Source organism: Pristiophorus japonicus, chromosome 5 (assembly GCF_044704955.1).
Source record: "Pristiophorus japonicus isolate sPriJap1 chromosome 5, sPriJap1.hap1, whole genome shotgun sequence".
Taxonomy (NCBI): domain Eukaryota; kingdom Metazoa; phylum Chordata; class Chondrichthyes; family Pristiophoridae; genus Pristiophorus; species Pristiophorus japonicus.
Genome location: NC_091981.1, coordinates 73,553,335 through 73,568,008, shown reverse-complemented (window position 1 = coordinate 73,568,008; position 14,674 = coordinate 73,553,335).

Sequence of the window (14,674 nt, the reverse complement as noted above, 5' to 3'; positions counted from 1 at the left end):
ATTTTGGTGGCAAAAACAGGAAGGCAGATTATTATCTGAATGGTGACAGATTACTAAAAGGGGAAGTGCAACGAGACCTGGGGGTCATGGTACATCAGTTATTGAAGGTAGGCATGCAGGTACAGCAGACAGTAAAGAAAGCAAATGGCATGTTGGCCTTCATAGTGAGGGGATTTGAATATAGGAGCAGGGAGGTCTTACTGCAGTTGTACAGGGCCTTGGTGAGACCACACCTTGAGTATTGTGTGCAGTTTTGGTCTCCTAATCTGAGGAAGGACATTCTTGGTATTGAGAGAATGCAGCTAAGATTCACCAGACTGATTCCCGGGATGGCAGGACTGACATATGAAGAAAGACTGGATCGACGAGGCTTATATTCACTGGAGTTTAGAAGAATGAGAGGGGATCTCATAGAAACATATAAAATTCTGACGGGATTCGACAGGTTAGATGCAGGAAGAATGATCCTGATATTGGGGAAGTCCAGAAACAGGGGTCACAGTCTAAGGCTAAAGGGTGAGCCATTTAGGACCGAGATGAGGAGAAACTTCTTCACTCAGAGAATTTTGATCATGTGAAATTCTCTACCACAGAAAGTTGTTGAGGCCAGTTCGTTGGATATATTCAAGAAGGAGTTAGATGTGGCCCTTATGGCTAAAGGGATCAAGGGGTATGGAGAGAAAGCAGGAAAGGGGTACTGAAGTTGCATGATCAGCCATGACCATACTGAATGGTGGTGCAGGCTCGAAGGGTTGAATGGCCTACTCCTGTACCTATTTGCTATGTTTCTCTGTTCCCTCGCATTTCTGGGACGTTATTTGAGTCCTCTTCCGTAAAGACAGAATTGAAGTATTTATTTAATTGTTCTGGCATTTCCTTGTACCCTATTATAAATTCTCCCTTTTCTGACTGCAAAGGACCGATATTTGTCTTCATTAATCTTTTTCTTTTTACTTGTAAAAACTTTTGTAGTCTGTTTTTATGTTCCTTGCAAGTTTACTCTCATACTCTATTTTTCCCCTCTTAATCAATCTCTTGATCCCTTTTTGCTGAATTCTAAACTGCTCCCAATCCTCAGGCTTGCTACTTTTTCTGGCAACTTTGTATGACTCCTCTTTGGATCTAATACTATCCTTTCTTTTGTTAGCCATGGTCGGCCACTTTTCCTTTTGTGTTGTTGTGCCAGAAAGGAATGTATAACTGTTGCAATTCATGCATTCGTTCCTTAAATGTCAGCTATTGCCTATCCACCATCATACCTTTTAATGATATGATGTAATTGGCATCATGGAGACATGGCTCCAGGGTGACCAAGGCTGGGAACTCAACATCCAGGGATATTCAACATTTAGGAAGGATAGGCAGAGACGAAAAGGAGGTGGGGTGGTGTGCCTGGTTAAAGAGGAAATTAATGCAATAGTAAGGAGGGACATTAGCCTGGATGATGTGGAATCGGTATGGGTGGAACTGCGGAATATCAAAGGGCAGAATATGTTAGTGGAAGGTGTGTACAGACCACCAAATAGTAGTAGTGAGGTTGGGGACAGCATCAAACAAGCAATAAGGGATGTGTGCAACAAAGGTACAGCAGTTATCATGGGCGACTTTAATCTATATACTGATTGGGCGAACCAAACTGGTAGCAATATGGTGGAGGAGGATTTCCTGGAATGTATTAGGGATGGTTTGCTCGACCAATATGTTGAGGAACCAACTAGAAAGCTGGCCATCCTAGACTGGGTGATGTGTAATGAGAAGGGACTAATTAGCAATCTTGTTGTGCGAGGCCCCTTGGGAAAGAGTGACCATAATATGGTAGAATTCTTTATTAAGATGGAGAGTGACACAGTTAATTCGGAAACTACGGTCCTGAACTTAAGGAAAGGTAACTTCGACGGTATGAGGTGTGTATTGGCAAGAATAGACTGGCAAAGGATACTTAAAGGGTTGACGGTGGATAAGAAATGGCAAATATTTAAAGATCACATGGATGAACTTCAGCAATTGTACATCCTTGTCTGGAGTAAAAATAAAATGGGGAAGGTGGCTCAACTGTGGCTAACAAGAGAAATTAAGGATAGTGTTAAAACCAAGGAATAGGCATATAAATTGGCTAGAAAAAGTAACAAAACTGAGGACTGGGAGAAATTTAGAATTGAACAGAGGAGGACTAAGGGTTTAATTAAGAGGGGGAAAATAGAGTACGAGAGGAAGCTTGCAGTGAACATAAAAACTGACTGCAAAAGCTTCTATAAATATGTGAAGAGAAAAAGATTACTGAAGACAAATGTAGCTCCCTTGCAGTCATTCAGATGAATTTATAATGGGGAATAAAGAAATGGCAGACCAATTGATCAAATACTTCGGTTCTGTCTTCACGAAGGAAGACACGAATAACCTTCCAAATGTACTGGGGGACAGTGGGTCTAGTGAGAAGGAGGAACTGAAGGATACCCTTATTAGGCAGGAAATTGTGTTAGGGAAATTAATGGGATTGAAGACTGATAAATCCCCGGGGCCTGATAGTCTGCATCCCAGAATACTTAAGGAAGTGGCCCGAGAAATAGTGGATGCATTGGTGAACATTTTCCAACAGTCTATCGACTCTGGCTCAGTTCCTATGGACTGGAGGGTAGCTAATGTAATACCACTTTTTAAAAAAGGAGGGAGAGAGAAAACGGGTAATGTTAGCCTGACATCAGTAGTGGGGAAAATGTTGGAATCAATCATTAAGGATGAAATAGCAGTGCATTTGGAAAGCAGTGACAGGACTGGTCCAAGTCAGCATGGATTTATGAAAGGGAAATCATGCTTGATGAATCTTCTGGAATTTTTTGAGGATGTAACTAGCAGAGTGGACAAGGGAGAACCAGTGGATGTGGTGTATTTGGACTTTCAAAAGGCTCTTGACAAGGTCCAGCACAAGAGATTGGTGTGCAAAGTCAAAGCGCATGGTATAGGGGGTAATATACTGCCGTGGATGGAAACTGGTTGGCACACAGGAAGCAGAGAGTCAGGATAAACGGGTCCTTTTCAGAATGGCAGGTAGTGACTAGTGGAGTGCCGCAGGGCTCAGTGCTGGGACCCCAGCTCTTTACAATATACATTAACGATTTGGATGAAGGAATTGAATGTAATATCTCCGAGTTTGCAGATGACGCTAAACTGGGTGGCGGTGAGGGCTGTGAGGGGCTGCTAAGAGGCTGCAGGGTGACTTGGACAGGTTAGATGAGTGGGCAAATGCATGGCAGATGCAGTATAATATGGATAAATGTGAGGTTATCCATTTTGGGGGCAAAAACACGAAGGCAGAATATTATCTGAATGGCGGCAGATTAGGGGAGGTGCAACGAGACCTCAGGTTCATGGTTCATTAGTCATTGAAAGTTGGCATGCAGGTACAACAGACGGTGAAGAAGACAAATGGTATGTTGGTCTTCAGAGCTAGGGGATTTGAGTATAGGAGCAGGGAGTTATTAATGCAGTTGTACAGGGCCTTAGTGAGGCCTCACCTGGAATATTGTGTTCAGTTTTGGTCTCCTAATCTGAGGAAGGACGTTCTTGCTATTGAGGGAGTGCAGCGAAGATTCACCAGACTAATTCCAGGGATGGCTGGACTGTCATATGAGGAGAGACTGGATCAATTGGGCCTTTATTCACTGGAGTTTCGAAGGATGAGAGGGGATCTCATAGAAACGTATAAGATTCTGATGGGACTAGATAGGTTAGATGCGAGAAGAATGTTCCCAATGTTGGGGAAGTCCAGAACCAGGGGACATAGTCTTAGGGGAAGGGGTATGCCATTTAGGACTGAGATGAGGAGAAACTTCTTCACTCAGAGAGTTGTTAACCTGTGGAAATCCCTGCCGCAGAGAGTTGTTGATGCCAGTTCATTGGACAGATTCAAGAGGGAGTTAGATATGGCCCTTACGGCTAAGGGGATCAAGGGGTATGGAGAGAAAGCAGGAAAGGGGTACTGAGGGAATGATCAGCCATGATCTTATTGAATGGCGGTGCAGGCTCGAAGGGCCGAATGGCCTACTCCTGCACCTATTTTCTATGTTTCTATGTTTCCCAATCTATCAGAGCCAATTCATTCCTTATACTTTCGTAGTTCCCTTTGTTTAGATTTAGGATCCTAGTTTCAGATTGGACAACTTCACTTTCCATCTTAATAAAGATTTCAATCATGTTATAGCCACTCTTCCCTAATGGACACCGCACAACAAGACTGTTAATTAACCCCTTCTCATTGCACAATACCCAATCTAGGATAGCCTGTTTCCTCATAGGCTCCTCAACATACTGGTCTAAAAAACGATCTCGTACGCACTCCAGGAATTCATCTTCCACAGTATTATTTCTAATTTGGTTTGGCCAGTCTATATGGAGATTAAAGTCACCTACGATTACTGTAGTACCCTTGTTACATGCGTCTCTAATTTCCTGTTTGATGCCATCCCCTACATTACCGCTACTATTTGGAGGCCTATAGACAACTCCCACTAATATTTTCTGCCCCTTAGTGCTCCTTAGCTCCACCCAGACTGATTCTACATCTTGATTTTCTGAGCCAATATCCTTTCTCACTATTGCTCTGATTTCATCCTTTACTAACAATGCCACACCACCCCCTTTCTGCCTCACCTCCTCCCATCCTTTCCTGCTCACGGCGGTTGTCAACAAGTTTGGCCTGCAAGAGAGAAGAAAGCGTGTGAGTGAGTATGGTGCTAGGTGTTTGTCACACATGCTACCATAGTTGAATAGCTGTTAATGTATGGAAGTGGTGAGATGTGGATGTTACTTTCATGAGGTGGGCACAGTTTGTGGGTGAGTGCTGTGATGTGGCGGTTTCTACAGTGTGTACAAATAATGAGGTTGACATTGTGGCATGCAGAGGTTTTGGAAGAATGTACCCACCCTGACCACCCGAGCGAGGTCATTGAACTTTTTTTGGCATTGCGTGGCAGTCCTGTCCACCACGCTGCTGGCGGAGACTCCAAGGCCTGGTCGCGAAACCGCACAGCCTTTTGGCATGGCCTCTGAGCTGTCATTGTGCTCCTTCCACACCTATTGCATAGAGTAGAGTGATGAGTTTTTAGGCTGTGCAGCATCATTGTCCCTCCCCTTTGAGAACCAGATCATCATCATCATCATAGGCGATCCCTCAAAACGAGGATGACTTGCTTTCACGCCAAAAAAGGATAAGTTCACCGGTGTTCCAATGAAGGACCTAAAATTCCAGGTCCTGAACTACATCCTGAAGTGTGGAAGATGCCTGTGCGTGGAATTTTTTTACATGTGGTGGTCGATGCACACGGACTTGACACAGCTAGGCCTTGGTCCGGCGGCAAGTATTACCCAAGATGACTGGAGACCTACTCTGCTGCATGGACTTAGCGTGCACACATATTGCAGTGTAGGCTGGACTGTGCTGCCCCTGGGCCCCTGGCCCCGAACTCATGCCTCCCCTGGGCCCCGATCACATCCCTCCACAGTCTCTCGCTGCTCCTTCGCCCCGACCTCGCCGCTCCTGCTATATCTGACAACGCTCCAATCATTGACCTGGACCTTGATGATGTCACTCTTCGCTAGCGTTGCAGCTCATGCCGCTCCCTGAGGTGGCGTGTCTCCACTCTGCTCCTAGGGCCTCCACTTGTCGTTCCTTTTATGGCCCCTGTTATGTATTGTCCAGGTACATTAAATGTATAAGTACAATGGTGCACCACAGAGGGCGCTGTGGTGGGAGACCTGAAAGTACCTGCAAAACAGAGTATAAAAGGCTGCCCACCACACCTGAAAGGCACTCTGGAGTTACACAATAAAGGACCAAGGTCACAGCAGTTGTAGTAACAACACCAGACTGCGTGGAGTCAGTGATTTGAGTGCTGCATATACCACATTGACGACGAGGACATGGAATAGCTTCACACAACTATGGCTACTCTGGGCTCGTTAAAGGATTTTACGGTGGGCAATGATTGGGAGGCCTTTACGGAAAGGCTCGAGTACTACATTACAGCAAACGACCTGACAGGGAACACGGACGCACTGAGAGAGAAGCGTAAGGCGATATTACTTTCCAGTTGTGGCGAGGAGGTTTACTGTCTCGTCAGGGATTTGCTGGCACCCGCGAGCACCAGGGACAAGTCATGAGGAGCTGATCCAACTCATTCATGACCAACTGAAACTGAAGGAGAGTATCCTCATGGCCAGGCACAAATTCTACCACCACTGCAGACCTGAGGGCCAGGATGTCACCAAAAATGCTGCGGACCTCAGGAGTCTCACGGCGCCATGTGACTTTGGCACACTCCTTGACAAGGTGTTGCAAGACGTTTTTGTTATGGGGATTGGCCATGAGGGTCTACTCCACAAGCTGCTAGCCACTGAACCTCCAGTCACCCTGAAGCAAGCCATCACCATCAGCAGGGCATTTATGACCTCGACTTACAGCACCAAGCAGATGATACACACAGTCTCGAACCCGATAAAACTGCAGAACGTGGCTCTGCCCAGGGAAGAGAGCACGGACCTTGGGGTCCTGGAACTCAGAGTCCTCCGAGGGGGGCTAATCGAGCAGCACCATGCTGGCGCTGCGGAGGAAGCCATGGGGCTCACCGGTGCAGGTTTGCAGAGTATACGTGCAATGCCTACCACACGAAAGGCCACCTTCAGCATATGTGCAAAAGAAACCTGACTAACTGTGTGGCTGAGGAGATGGTAGAGGGTCCATTTTCCAGCGAGGAGCAGGCAGAGGAAGACGAGGCGTTGTTTGGACTGTATACGTGTACCAACGGTTCGGCCCCGGTGATTACGGAGGTCAAGATTAACGGAGTCCCAGTGAGTATGGAAGTGGACACTGGATCGGGTCCGTCGTTGATGAGTCAGGAAACTTTTGATAAACTGTGGGTCAACTCAGTTGCACGACCCAAGCTGGTCCTGGTCACGGCGAAGCTGCGTACCTACACCAAGGAACTAATACCTGTTCTTGGCAGAGCGGATATGCAGTTATCTCACGGGGGCGAGACGCACGGTTTACCTTTGCGGGTCATTGCAGGCGATGGGCCGACGCTTCTCGGCAGGAGGTGGATGGGGAAGGTCCGTGGGAGCTGGGAAGACTTCATTCCTCCACAGACTGCTGTTCCCCAGGTTCCCAAAGAGCAGCGCCGACCGAGCTGGAGGAGAAAGAAGCCGTTCATCAGCAGTCTAAATCCCCATGCAGGCGAGCAGACCCTGGAAGAGCAGTTTTTCAAGTGCGGGCCGATCGCTGAGGTGCGAGCCGGTGACGCGCTGTGGGCGATGAACGGGAGGTCTATCGATGGCCGACAAGTCCGGGGGGGGTGCCCACGCGGAGAAAGAGTCGGGCGGCGGTCGCGGCTACCGTTGAGGCTGGGAGAGGCGGCAGTTACTGGGACAACGGCAGGAGCGGAGGCTACAGGAGAGGCGGCAGTTGCTGGTACAGTGGCAGGAGCGGAGGCTGCAGCGGCGGCGGAGGCTACGGCAGCGGCGGGTATGACTCGGGAGAATGCGACAGCTACTCGGGTGGGTGCAGGAGCCAGAGCGGAGGATACGGTAGCAATCACGGAGGCTGCCCTCACAGGGACCATGACTGATCAAATCCAAAGAGCCACTTCTGCCAGATTCAAGATCGGATTGTGTTGGCTGTTTTCCTTCCTTCTTTCTTCTTTATTCCTTCTATTCCAGAGAGTAAAACGTCATGCCAGCGAGCTCAAGATGGTGGCGAGCCTCGTGGCAGCAGAGCTCTGTAGACAAAGGCAAGCAGAGCAACTAAAATGGCGGCGCCCAAGGGAAGCCTCGTGGGAACCACAAGATGGCGTCTTAAAAGGGAAATGCACCCGTGAGTCTTAAAAGGGCTTTACACCGTGGCGGTCCCCACAAAGAGACTGTTGTAAGGCAAGCGCGAGTCTAAATGAGCAATGTGATCTGTATGATGACGTGAGTTATGAATAGAAGTAATATTTTTATGCTGGTTGGGTACTGTGTTTAAAATAAGAGATATGTATTACAAAAACAGTTAATACCACAAGGTACAAGTAAAAGGGTAAATGGGCCCGTGACTAACATGATTAATGAACCAATACGATTCTTGATTTATGTAATTCATGCAATGGTTCAGCGGCTGCAGTTGAGCTGCTAAGGCGATCACTTTCTGAGAACAGAGGCAACGCACCAAATGTGATACTCTGCCTCAGCGCAGCCCGTTACCTCGGGCAAAAAGGGGCAGTATACCGCCACTATACTTCATCCAGAAGAGCTGGGATTAAACTGTTCAGTGTACCTGCAACCTTTTGACATAACATCTGTACCACATGTTATATGTACCATACAAATGTACTGTCTATGTATACCTGTTTTCTGTTGGAGGTTATGCCTGTGTACTTCATCACCCATGTAAGGGCTGCAAACACCACAGTAAGGACTCACACTCACAAATCAACCAGGACGAACAAGGCCGAGGTCACCGGCAATGGCTTCTGGAACGGGGGGCGGAGTGAGATGTTATGTATTGTCCAGGTACATTAAATGTATAAGTACAATGGTGCGCCACAGAGGGCGCTGTGGTGGGAGACCTGAAAGTACCTGCAAGACAGAGTATAAAAGGCTGCCCACCACACCTGAGAGGCACTCTGGAGATACACAATAAAGGACCAAGGTCACAGCAGTTACTACAACAACAGACTGCGTGGAGTCAGTGATTTGAGTGCTGCATACACCACAGCCCCGACCTGCCATTGGTGTTCTCCCGCAGGTCGGGGCCTCCACGCTGCTCCCAAGGCCTCTGCTCACTTCTCCGTTTATGGCCCCAATCTGCTGCTGGTGTTCTCTCGCAGGTCGGGGCCAGATAGAGCCAGTACGTCTGATGAGTCTCCAGATTAGCGCAGCAGAAATTGTTTTGTGCTATGAGGGTAGCGCCACACTAGTCGATAGTATCGCCCTAAGAGAAGTGTCCATCACTTGATTTAGTGCTCCTCGTCCTTCTTGGAGCGCAAAAAATTAATTTCCCGATCGCCGGCGCTAAACTTACTGACCAAGCGATGTTAGCACCTCAAAATGGTCGATAATCAATTTCTCCCCCTTGTAGTTTTCATAAATACGTAACAAAGTAATGGTTGATGCAGTTGAGTTCATGGCGAAAAACAGAGGTCAGCAATGAAGTCATCAGAAGCTGTAGTGCTTGAAAGTACCAGCTGGTTAGAATTGAACTCACATTCTCTGGATTATTAGACTAGGCTTCTGGATTACTAACCCAGTAACATTACCACTACACTACTGTACATGAGGATGTGTGGATGTTCTTTGTGTGCATTGGAGAAGAGGTTTAGAGGATAAGTTTGTGACCTTGGGAGAAATAATTTAGAGGAGAAAATTGTAACCTAACAAAATTTTAAGTTGGTGCAACTGAGCTAAACATCTCTGTGCCTGTCCATATGATTTTACTATCAGATAACTGGAGGCATACTGGTTGTGGACATGGTGGTAGCCTGCACAATCTTGACTGACATTTCATGAATTTTGTTACACAAGGTGTTACAGCACTGCAAAAATGATATTCATAATTAGTTTTAAGAAGTTAGGTTTGAAAGTGCATCTTTATTCAAACTAAATTGTGACTCAAAAGCCATTAGTTGCTCCGTGTACAATAGGGTGTACCCACCTTGATGGCTATTTTATGTTGCTAGAACTTGAAGAAGAATTTCCTTCTCTGCTGTAGTTAGTGGTCTCAAGTATAGGAAATTTTCATCTGGAAAATTCAGTCTACAGTAATTTGTGAGGAGGTGTCCATTATGATAGTGTATCATCTAAAACAGACTGCAAGGTGCAATTTCTGGCATTAGATTGAAATGAAAACTGGTTAGTGATTAAACTGAATGAATCATTTGACTGTGCCGTATGGATTGCTACTCTCATTGAAGACGACTGCATCTGGATTACCATAATCAATTTCATTCCTCTTCAGGCTGCTTGTGCAATAAGTTTGTAGATGCATGTTATTTTTCACTATTCGGACATTTTTGCTTTGATGCTGTGTTTAACAGTTATCACTGCTGTCCTTCAGTCTAGGGAAAAATTGTGAACTTCTGCCGTTGTGGAACCTTGAGGTCTGCATCGCCAGTGGGTGCTAACAAGGCGCAAAACTGGTTTTGCCTGGGGGCGGACTGGGGCAGAGGGGGCGGGGGGGGGGGGTGCGTGTTACGGGCTCCGAGAAATTGCGCGGGAGTTAGCGGAGGCACGAAAACGGTGGCGCCGCAGGACGCTGCACCTCCGGCGGAAACTGGCCATCTCCAGGTGATGCCCGCTCCAGTCTCGGCAGTTGCGAACCCACCGCGGGGCGAACCTTAAAGGGAAGGTGCAATGCGCCATGTGTTGCCATCTTTTATTTATTCCCACTTCGCCGCTCCTTTCGCAGGGTCTGGGCCATGATCGTGCAGCCCGTCACTCCTGTGGACATGGCACTTCTTAGCTCTGTTGGCCCAGTGGAGGCCTTCAAAGGACATGCAGAGCTCGCGGCGTCCCTCCCCTTGCCTCGGTTACCGCCCCCAAACGGGGCATAACTGAATTTCGCACCCCTTCTGTTTTAAAACTGTTCTGTTTAAACGCAGTCTGCCCCTCCTTGCTGAATGTAATGACAGGAAGAATGTTCCCGTTGCTGGGGAGTTCCAGAACCAGGGGTCACAGTCTAAGAATAAGGGTGAGCCATTTAGGACCGAGATGAGGAGAAACTTCTTCACTCAGAGAGTGATTAACCTGTGGAATTCTCTAACGCAGCAAGTTGTTGAGGCCAGTTCGTTAGGTATATTCAAAAGGTAGTTAGATATGGCCCTTACGGCTAAAGGGATCAAGGGGTATGGAGAGAAAGCAGGAAAGGGATACTGAGGTTGAATGATCTGCCATGATCTTAGTGAATGGCAGTGCAGGCTCGAAGGGCTGAATGGCCTACTCCTGCACCTAATTTCTATGTTCTATGTTTCTATGACATAGGGACCAAAATTGATGAACTTACTGCCCACTGCCACCCTCTGCCGCCGACATTCCTCTGCCCAAACCGTCCAGTGCCACTTTTGATGTGGCCTAGAGCGGGCAGGAGCGGAGAAGTGTCAGGAAGTGCTCGCCAACGTCAGCGGATGGCCAGTGCACATAAATAGACACCCGCCCACCGAGATGCCAATTTGATGTGGGCGGGAGTCGGCTGGAGTTGGTGGCAGGACGGCGGTGGACCGCTATATGGAGGCTGCTCTGTCCTCGATGGTAAATGTGTAGATGGGGGACAAAAAGGTTAGTGACGTTTTTAAAATGTATTTCTTTACAGGGACTTACCTCTATGGGGTAAGATGGTTTTTTTGCTGCTTTTTATTTTTAGGCGTTCGACCCTCTGTGGGTCCGACTCCATCCTCGGCGGCACTTGGGCGGCAAGCGCAGATTGGTGGCGTACGTCGCTGCTTTGCCGCCCGCCAACCTTCGAGGGTCATTGCTAATGAAATCCCCATCCAAAGAACCGTCAGGGACCTCGCCGTCCATCGGCAGTCCTTTGGGCAGCACTTGGGCAGGCGAGGGCCTTCATCAAATTCGGGCCTATAGTTTATTTTTAGAAAATGGTGATTCAGCCTATGAATCAGTGAAGATAAAGATAACTGCCAAATTCTGCATGTTACAGCATGTTCCTAGAGCAGTTCAAAAAATATTGAGGGGTAAATATGTTCATAATCTTTTTTATTGTATGACCTTTGAAGACGTTCATTTGTTGATCAGAAAGATGTGGAAGTCTTGTAATAGCACTTGTGTGATAGCCATACTAAACATTGCTCAGGTGTGTAGGAGGAAACTGAGCTTAGATTGGCTGGTGAATCCTGTTAGTTTCAGTAATTTTATTTTATATTATGTTATAAACCTCTCTTACATTCAGTATGCATAATGTGTAGTAACTCTACAAGACTGCTTTGGGGGAGAAATTTAATTAACTTTTTTTATCTCTCCTTATTTAGCCACAGATGGTTGGACAAATCAAATTGGCAAAGTTTTGTGTATGCAATAACTATTCGACTGAGTACTGTTTAACTCCAAGTGTTATGACCTTGGCTCTGCTTTATTAAGGCCCAAAGTGCATATTATACAAAATGGCTGGCCTTTTATACTTGGATTGCACTTGGCCTCCAAAAGTGATGCATGCCATCTAGTGGATAGTGATCTCAAAAGTACATACATGACCATACCCACCTCTGAGATATTAACACAGTCTTTTACAAATTGAGACGGTCCGGTGTTTTATGCTCCTGGGTTGACCGTCTCAGTTCAACTCCAGCCTTGGGTGAGTGTTCAGAGTCTGTTGTGACTGGTGGCTGGGTGGCTGACCTGGTGGAAGTGGCAATGGCCATGTCAGGGATTGCAAGTCCATTTTCATTGAACATGTCAGTGATTGAAAGTCCCGATTTACTGATGACCACTGAGTCCTCTGATGACTGAGGGTAGGTCGTCGATTGTCCCTTCTTCCGACAGTTCCGGTTCGTCTGTGTGCCGCAGCTTTGTCTGATCCATATGTTTCCTGCATATTTGCCCATTTTTGAGCTTGACAATAAATACTCTGTTGCCTTCCTTGGCCATGACAGTACCAGTGATCCACTTGGGACCCTGACCATAATTCAGAATATATACAGGATCATTTACAGAAATATCGCGTGACATAGCTGCGCGATCGTGATGCTCTTGCTAACTTTGTCTTCTATATTCAACATGATTATTTAAGTCAGGGTGTACAAGAGATAGCTTTGTCTCAAGACCTCTCTTCATCATTAGTTCAGCAGGTGAGACCCCGGTAAGCGTGTGTGGTCTTGTCCTATAACTAAGCAGTATGCATGATTGGTGGGTCTGCAGTGACCCTTGCGTTACTCACATCATACTCTGCTTTATGATTTGGACAGCACGTTCTGCTTGCCCATTGGATGCAGGTTTGAATGGTGCTGACCTTACATGTTTGATGCCATTGAGTTTCATGAACACTTGAAACTCCTGACTGGTGAAGCACGATCCGTTGTCGCTAACAACGATGTCAGGCAGACCATGAGTTGCGAACATGACACTGAGATTCTCAATGGTAGTTGTGGATGTGCTGGATGACATGATTATACACTTTAACCACTTCGAATATGCATCCACCACAACTAAAAAATCTTTCCCAGGAAGGGACCTGCAAAGTCTATGTGGATCCTGGACCAAGGTTTGGACGGCCACAACCACAGACTCAGCGGCGATTCCGCTGGTGCTTTGCTGAGCTGCATGCAAGTGTTGCACTGATGCACACATGATTCCAGCTCAGATTCAATTCCCGGCCACCATACATGAGACCTGGCGATGGCTTTCATCATTACAATGCCGGGATGTGTGCTATATAGCTCACGTACAAATTTCTCTCTCCCTTTCTTGGGCATAACAACACGGTTGCCCCACAGTATACAATCCGACTGAATAGACAGTTTGTCTTTGCGATGAATGTAAGGTTTGGTCTCCACGCACATTGGGTTGGGTATGGCAGACCAATCACATTTGAGGATGCAACTCTTCACCACCGATAAAATCGGGTCCTGTCTGGTCCAGGTCTTAACTTGTTGAGTCATGATAGGGGTTCCTTCACTCTCAAAAGCATCCATAACTAACAATAGGTCCGCCGGTTGTGGCATTTCCACCTCCGGTGTGGGCAACAGCAGACGGCTCAAAGCATCGGCACAATTCTTGGTGCCAGGTCTATGGCAAATGACATAACCATAAGCGGATAATGTCAGCGCCCACCTCTGGATGCGGGATGAAGCATTGGTATTGATACCTTTGTTTTCAGAGAAGAGAGAAATGAGCGGCTTGTGATTTGTCTCCAGTTCAAACCGAAGCCCAAACTGGTACTGATGCATCTTTTTAACCCCATACATACAGGCTAGTGCTTCTTTCTCTACAATGCTCGAGGCTCTTTCCGCTTTAGACAAACTTTTTGAAGCATATGCGACTGGTTGAAGTTTACCTGACCCATTAGCTTGTTGGAGTACGTAACCAATTCCATATGACGAAGCATCACAGGCCAATACTAAACGTTTACATGGGTCATAATTTACCAGCAGCTTGTTAGAGCAAAGCAGATTAGTGGCTTTCTCAAAAGCTCTGTCTTGAGACGCACCCCACACCCAGTTGTCGCCTTTTCTTAGCAGCATGTGCAGTGGTTCTAATAAGGTGCTCAATTTAGGTAGGAAGTTACCGAAGTAGTTGAGTAGACCCAGGAATGAACGTAGCTCCGTCACATTCTGCGGCTTGGGCGCATTCTTGATGGCCTTGGTTTTCGCGTCTGTGGGCCTGATGCCGTCAGCAACAATTTTCCTCCCCAGGAATTCGACTTCTGGTGCCATGAAGGCGCACTTTGAGCGTTTCAGTCTGAGTCCCACTTTGTCCAGACGATGTAAAACCTCTTCCAGGTTGTTCAGATGTTCCTCGGAGTCACGACCTGTCATCTTGGAACACGGCGGTTCTGGGAACGGACTTCAGTAGACTCTCCATGTTCCTCTGAAATATTGCTGCAGCCGAGCGAATTTTAAAAGGGCACCTGTGATAAATAAACAGTCCTTTATGCATGTTAATGCACATAAGTCTCTTCGACGTCTCGACCAGCTCCTGTGTC